The sequence below is a fragment of the Oncorhynchus mykiss genome, chromosome 19 (genome assembly GCF_057628025.1).
Source record: "Oncorhynchus mykiss isolate SJ-2025 chromosome 19, ASM5762802v1, whole genome shotgun sequence".
NCBI classification, from domain to species: Eukaryota; Metazoa; Chordata; class Actinopteri; order Salmoniformes; family Salmonidae; genus Oncorhynchus; species Oncorhynchus mykiss.
This window is the reverse complement of record NC_143040.1, coordinates 35,721,851-35,727,698: the sequence shown is the minus strand read 5'-3', so window position 1 is coordinate 35,727,698 and position 5,848 is coordinate 35,721,851. Positions and strand designations below refer to the sequence as shown.

The window sequence follows — 5,848 nt, the reverse complement described above, 5'->3', positions numbered from 1 at the left end:
CCCCTTTGTTATGGCAATCCTAAATCAGTTCAGGAGTAAACATCTGCTTAACAAGTCACATAATAAGTCACTGTGTGCAATAGTAGTGTTTAAACATGATTTTTGAATGACTTCCTCATCTCAATACCCCACAAATACAATTATCTGTAATGTCCCTCTGTTGAGCAGTGAATTTCAAACACAGATTCAACAACCAAGACAAGTGAGGTTTTCCAATGCCTTGCAAAGAAGGGCACCTATTGGTAGATGAGTAAAAATAAAATAGCAGACATTGAATATCCCTTTGATCATGGTGAAGTTATTAATTACACTTTGGATGGTGTATCAATACACCCAGTCACTACAAAGATACAAGTGTCCTTCCTAACTCAGTTTCCAAAGAAGAAGGAAACTATCAGGGAGTTCACTATGAGGCCAATGGTGACTTTAAAACAGTCACAGCGTTTAATGTCTGTAATAGGAGAAAACTGAGGATGGATCAACAACATTGTAGTCACTCCACAATACTAACCTAAATGACAAAGTGAAATGAAGGAAGTCTGTACAGAATAAACATATCCCAAAACATGCATCATGGTTGCATTAAAGCACTAAAGTAAAACTGCAAAAAATATGGCAAAGAAATTAACTTTATATCCTGAATACAACACAACACATCACTGTGCACTCTTCCGATTTTTAAGCATTGTGGTGGCTGCATGTGGTGGCATCATGGGTATGCTTGTCATGATCAAGGACTGGGGAGTCTGTATTTCATTTTCAATAAATTTGCAACATTTTCTCAAACATGTTTACACTTTCATTGAGTACGGTTACATGATTATTGAGTCAGATTAATTTAATAATGTGAATAAAACGTTGACATGCTTTGCAAGTTGAACGACACATCTGAAATCATGCTACCTGATGGCACTCTGATAAATGCAGAAATCGCTAATCAACATAAACGTTCCACCATAGCAACCATATTATTTTTGGAAAGCGTAATCTGCCATAATCTGTTTATTATAGAAATATTAGTGTGCATGTAAACATACTAGGAGTGCACTCCTTGAAGGCTGAGTATGGCATTAGTCATGTAAACACCTTACTCTGCTTATTTGAATTGGCATAAGGTCATAATCTAAGTAATCATACGCTGATTATAAAATCTTGTTTTCTGAACAATCTTTCGAATTATTAGGACATGTAAACAGCTTAATCGGCGTTCCAGTGGTGTATTTCATCTGCGCATGTGCCAGCACAGGGTAACACAATCTTCTTATGTGCGAGTGAATTGAGTTCTGAAAAACTGAACATATACATCTTATCTGAAATCTGAATCAAATAACATGGTCACTGTGGTAGAACGTTTATTTGGATTGGTGATTTTCTGTATTTATTAAGTCCCATCAGTAGCCTGAGGGGTCATTTTAAATCCACGGGGGGGGGGGGGGGGGCAACTCGTATTGTTTTAGAGCCCTAATAAAACAAGGTGGATGATCTGATCTACACATCACCTAGCGTCATAAACATCTTCATAACATGATTTGTAGATCAGTCAGTCAGTCAATCACAATATACCCATGTTACAGTACATTGCGTTTTTGACCCTTTTGAACACCACCCATTTCTAAAATCTATCTTCTTAAAATCTGATCTTAAAGCTAACCCTAATCTTAATCATAACCTTACCCACACTGCTGACTTTTTGCCTAACCCGAACCTTAAAAAAAGACCAAAAGGCCATTTTTATTTACACAATTTTGACTATGTGGCTGTGGAATCTAGTGTAAACCCTGGGCACATTCAAGCGGATCACGTTTGTCAAGTCGTCACCACCTTTTCAAAGTGAATTGCATTATGGGGATATTTGTCACATGCTCTGAATACATGTTACTGTTAAATGCTTGCTTACAAGCCCTTAACCAACAATGCAGTTTTAAGAAAATAAGAGTTAAGAAAATGCTTACTAAATAAACTCAAATTTAAAAAAGTAAGACAATAAAATAACAATAACAAGGCTATTCACAGGGGGTACCGGTACCTAGTCAATGTGCATGGCTACTGGTTAATCGAGGTAATATGTACATCTAGGTAGGGGTAAAGTGACTATACATACTGTAGATAATAAACAGTGAGTAGCAGCAGTATAAATGATGTGTGAGATGTGGGAGGGGGAGGCTGTATTAAGGGAAATTGGTGACCAGAGTGATATATGGTCTGGAATTACCGCCTTGCATCTTGCCAAGCTAAGAGTATTTTATGTACTGTCAAATTGTCAGATAAGGCCTGGATCTTTTCAAGGCTATTAATAAATGGTAAGGAAGCTAATGCTCTCGGATGACATGCTATCGATTCCATCCCAAACCAAAGTGAGTGGCATCTGTCGAGGAACCAACTAATCATGTGCTTGATCTGAGCAGACCATTAATATAGTTGCAGATTTGGCAAAGAGTCCCCTCCTAAATCCTTAGACTTAATTTGTTTGGTCAATTTGGTTCTAGGTTTCTTATTCTTCCAGATATATTTAGATATATTGGCATTTATTTTCTGAAAAAAAGGACTGAGATAGATGGCAGGGGATATCTTGGAATAGATCCTTTAGTCAAGGAAGGATATTCTTCCCGACGACATTAAATCCTGCCAAAAAGAGAGTTTGGTAGGGTAGACCAGTTAATCAGGTCCTGTTTAATCTTTGTGAGCAAAGGCATATCATTTGAAGTGAACAGGTCTTTAAGGTTTGGAGTAACATATATGCCAAAGTATTTTAAGCCTGTTTCAGTCAATTGGAATACAGATATCGTTTCTAAGTTGATTGTAAGAGGGGATATTCAAAGGTTAAGCAATGGATTTATCCATGTTAATTTTGTACCCTGACAGGTTACCATATTCAGATATGATGTCCATTCCTGCAGTGACAAGAGGTCTAGACGTTTAGGTTTAGATGTTGTCATGACGTATGCCTCTTTGGGTATAGCAAGCCCATCCCCCTCTCCCTGCCTCTCCCTTTCCTCCTTCAACTAGGTTGCTGTGGTCAGAGAGATGTCGTAAATTCCTGAGAATCTCCTCATAGACACATAGTAGAGAGATAGTAAACTTTCATAGAGGACAAAGGAAATCCTTCCACCTCACAGAACTTTAGGTACGAACAAATTTCATGTTCCGGAGAAAGTATAAAAGATCGGTGAAGAATCCAGCTACGAACTGGTCTGTTTGTCACAACTTGGGAAAGCTCATGTGGGAGACGGTGTGGCCACATTACCATAACACTGTTTATATAATAGCCTCAGATATGAGGTTTACATCTAATTGTTGTATAAGATGAATGAGTGAGTATGATACTGTTTGTATAATGGTGTAATATGATTTTGAACCAACTGCCGCAATTATGTATACAGTGGATATGTACAAATTAATGTGATATTAGGGTCTCTCTCAGTGTTTCACTCTCTCAATTGATTGTAGGCTACAATGTACACACGTGATTTCAGTTCGTGTGTGTCTGGTATGGGAGTTGGAGACATGTTTATTTCGACATTATGAAGAAACACTTTTATAAGCAATGCCAACTCAGCCACATTGGACTGAGTCTTGCTGTTGAAAAAACACATTTTAGTGTCCGACTTTCGGCTGTTGCAGATGCGCCTCCCCCGACCTTCCTCTAACGTTACAGTATGTTGCTTTAGCCTTACAACTCAAACGAGCCCCTTAGCTACGCCACACCCACGTATAGAACAATGAGCTAGGTAGTTATAAACAAACAACGTGTTAATTATAAAATCTCTGCCACAGCTGCTGGAGTTTGCTCCCGTTTTCTTTTGCTCGTTGCCAAAAGTCATCGGTTTTGAATATGTCCGTTTCGGCAGAGAGATTGGGGTAAAGTGAAAAAGCGTTAGCACCTGGTGTGATAAAAATCTAGCAGTTTCGAAATCATGCAAGTTTAATGAAACAAAAACCATATAATGTTTTAAAAATCAAATAATTGTTTTCGTTTTTTTTAAATCTTTAAATATGGAGATATACAGTTCAACAGCATGTGTCAGGATGGCCGAGCGGTCTAAGGCGCTGCGTTCAGGTCGCAGTCTCCCCTGGAGGCGTGGGTTCGAATCCCACTTCTGACAGTATTTTTTTGTGACTGAATCTGTTTCAGATAAGAATTGCAACTATGTTTATAACCTTGGCTACAAGTAAATTATTTTACATTTGCATTTAATGTAATACTAAATAATTAGGTATAAAATTATGTTGGAACTGTTATCCATGTGAGGGCACTAAAGTGCAACAAATGGTAACTTTTCACATTTTAGGGGTGAAATTGACCTAGGTACAGATCTAGGATCAGCTTTCCCTCCCCCCAATCCTAATTTTAACCATCAATGGTGGACATGCAAAACTGATCTAGAGGCAACATCATCCTACTACTGTTTTAAGAAGCATCTATTAATTTCAATGTATTGCTATTGCTCTTCACTTATGCCTAGTCTACATAGACTACACAGTCTACATAGGCTAGGCCTACTGAGTCGTTTTTATGGTTGAATAACTCAAGATAGAAAATGTAACTGACATTTGTCGAGACTCTTTTCACTGCACTTCGATAAAAAGTGATTTTCGTTGCAGGTTAGGAGAGCATTTTCACGAACCCTAACCGTTTCCCTAACCTGAACCTCAGTCTCCTGACCTGCTTCGTTACTTCTCCGAACCTGTTACGAAAAAGTAACTTCGGTATCAAAGTGCTGTGAAAGAGTTTCCCTACATTTGTCTTGTCTCCTGCCATTTAGGCTGCACAATTAGTGAAAAAAATATAATTGGTCTGCCTGTCTGAACGCAGCCTAAACAGAGCCTTCGAGGGACTACTAGTGTAACAGCGTAGAGGTGCATTTTCCAGTCACACCTTATTACTACAGTAGTAAATGTGTATGATTTGCTATTGGTCAGTTTGAATTAATTGTGTGTTTGTGTGCTCTGATTTGTTTCTGGTGTGACTCTAGAGAATGCACATCCTTTCTTTCACACAATAGTTATAGCATCCGCAATAACATCTGCTAAAAATGTGTATGTGACCAATACATTTTGATTGGATTTGATTCGTTACACTGGTTGAACCAGACGAATGTGAACGATTGTGTTAGAATTCACGGACAGCAAATCTCCACTCCACAACGATCATCATTCTCCTTTTCTACCTTTCTCAGTTTGAGTATTTTGTTTCTGCAATACTGCAGTGAATCAAAAAAAAAAAAGAATCACTTCTTATGTGCAACTTCATTCATTTATTTAGGCATATGGACAATTGGCAAGATTCTAAATCTGAATGTACCCCATAATATGTGTTGGCCTACCTTTTGTTTTGTGATGAAGGGAACAGTTATTCAACCAAAACTATGGTTCAGCAATTATCAATCACCTATTATAGATTCTGCACAGTCTGGGATTATCTACTGGATATCTACTGGATTCCTCCTTTCAACTCGAAAGGGTGATTGATACATTTGATATGGTTTTATGAATAGCCCTCACGATCTTGGGGCATGTGAATGGAAATGGTCGTCGCTGTCTAATACTTCAACTAGTAGCTTCATGTTCAAAGTGCTGTACATATCCACCACCCAAAACACTAACCCTGACCCAAACCCCCCAAAATACTAAACTTAAGGGACATTTCTGACCAGCATCCCATTAACAGCCCAACTAGTCAAAACCTAAAACTGACCCTATTTTAAACTCAAAAATGTAATCCAACCCTAACTTTACCCCTAAGCCTAACATTAGGGGTAAACCTTAATCTAATGTTAACCAATTGTGAAATTCATCATCGGCTTGCAGCTCAGTTACGTCACTTTAGTTTTTCCCATGACAGAGATGT

At 38.2% G+C, this 5,848-nt stretch overlaps 1 non-coding gene across 1 annotated transcript; it reads left to right on the top strand.

The window, feature by feature from the left end:
- The first annotated feature begins 4,020 nt into the window (after positions 1-4,020).
- trnal-cag (transfer RNA leucine (anticodon CAG)) lies at positions 4,021-4,103 on the top strand. The gene has a single exon. It is a non-coding gene; the product is annotated as a tRNA-Leu (tRNA).
- Positions 4,104-5,848: the final 1,745 nt, after the last annotated feature.